The sequence below is a fragment of the Papaver somniferum genome, chromosome 9 (assembly GCF_003573695.1).
Source record: "Papaver somniferum cultivar HN1 chromosome 9, ASM357369v1, whole genome shotgun sequence".
Taxonomy (NCBI): domain Eukaryota; kingdom Viridiplantae; phylum Streptophyta; class Magnoliopsida; order Ranunculales; family Papaveraceae; genus Papaver; species Papaver somniferum.
In genome coordinates, this window is record NC_039366.1 from 90237000 (window position 1) to 90239195 (window position 2196).

A 2196-nucleotide genomic window follows, 5' to 3' on the forward strand; every position below is an offset into this window, starting at 1 on the left:
CTAAATTTAGATAAAAGTATATCAAGGAGTTAATATCTCTCTCTTGATTTGATTTTTACTCAAGCTAAAAACAATAGCGAGTCTTTATCAAATACAAGGAACACTTGGACGGTACCAAAGGCCAATGTCCAAGGATCAATCAATATCAATCAACAACCAAAGGTTGGATTTCCAATTGATGATCACGAACGCACAACCTGTATTATTTCAATTATATAAAATATAACGCGGAAAAGAAATAACACAGACACCAGAAATTTTGTTAACGAGGAAACCGCAAATGCAGAAAAACCTCGGGACCTAGTCCAGATTGAATACACACTGTATTAAGCCGCTACAGACACTAGCCTACTGCAAAGTAACTTCGTACTGGAATATAGTTGAACCCCAATCAGTCTCCCACCGATCCAAGGTACAGTTGTACTCCTACGCCTCTGATCCTAGCAGGATACTGCGCACTTGGTTCCCTTAGCTGATCTCACCCACAACCAAGAGTTGCTGCAACCCAAAATCACAAACTTGATAATAAACAAATCTGTCTCACACAGAAAAGTCTATCAATGGATAAATCTTTCTCCCACAGATAAACCCTAGGTTTTGTTCCGTCTTTTGATATAAATTCAAGGTGAACAGGAACCAATTGATAATCCAGTCTTATATTTCCTAAGAACAACCTAGATTAATTAATCACCTCTGTACAATCCTTCCTGACTACACAAGCGGATTGTCGAGGAATCACAAACAATGAGACGAAGATGTTTGTGACTTCTTTATCTTGCCTATCGGAGAACTCTCACGATCTCAAGCCAATCAATCGATTGTACTCGTATGATAGAAGATGCAAGATCAGATCACACAACTATGATAAAGTAGTATCGGTCTGTCTTCACAAACCCAATGAAGTCTTTAAGTCGTTAACCTGATTTTAGAGAAGAAAATCAAAGGTTAATGGAGATCGACTCTAGCGGGCGCACTAGTAGCACACAGACGTGTGGGGATTAGTTTTGCACAATGCTAGATGTCTCTTTTATGTAGCCTTCAAATCAGGGTTTTGCCTTAATTACAAAGAAATCCTTATTCACCGTTAGATGAAAACTTGATTTAGATTCAAGCTAATATTTCTCAACCGTTAGATCGAAAACTTATCTTGTCACACACACTTGGGTAGACGTTTACTGGGTTCGTGAAAACCATGCCCAAACGTGTACGTGTATGTTGGTTCAACATAGTAACCCAAAAGGTTAACCATATGAGCATTTTATATTAACCTTGTTCTTCTTCACCATAACTAGTTCAATTGACTCAAATGAACTAGTTAAAGAGTTGTTCAATTGCTCTGAGATCTTATGTAACTACATAAGACACAATTGAAACAAAGATGATTCGATTCGATTCGATTGAATCGACTCATGAACATTATAACCACGGTTTGCATAAAGCATTCCTTAGTAATTTAATGTTTCATGTTCAGAGCACATCTTTAGATCATAACCTCTTAATTTCACAAACAAGTTCGCGGACTTAAGTTAATCGGTTGAGTTTTCCAAACTCAGCATAAATTCTCGGAAAGAGAACTTCCGCCAGTTCGCAGTCTGGGTTCGCGGACTGAGTTCGCGGTCTGGGTTCGCGGACTGAGTTCGCGGAGTTAGCACACAAACGAGTTTTGGAAAATCCAGCAGAAATTCTCGGTCGAGAACTTCCGACAGTTCGCGGACTTGGCAAGCCAATTCCATAATCCTCCCGATTTCTCTTGATCAACAAAGTTCGAAAATTTCGGTTCAAGGAATACATGGTTATGTAATCTAAACTCTCATTTCATTCATTGAGACATTCTCAGAGGACGCTATGTAGCCGTTATTCACAGATCGATTCACGTCAGAGCAATTCTCAAAGTGATTGAAACTTTTCATGACTTTCGTCACTAGGTGAAGATAAACTTGATCAAAGCGAAAAGCTTTACCAACACACGATTTCGAGATAAAAGATAAGCAATGAATGTTCAGCTCGAAATGTCAAATATGTATGATCTAGTCTATATAGCATGCAACTTTTGTCTCATAAGAAGTAGGAGATAGAAGAGATAGACTTTTGAGTGATTGATAAGTTCAAGTCTCCACATACCTTTTTGATGATGAAGTTCCACGGTTCCTTGTATAGATCTTCGTCGTTGTATGATGAATCGCCATGACGTCCTTG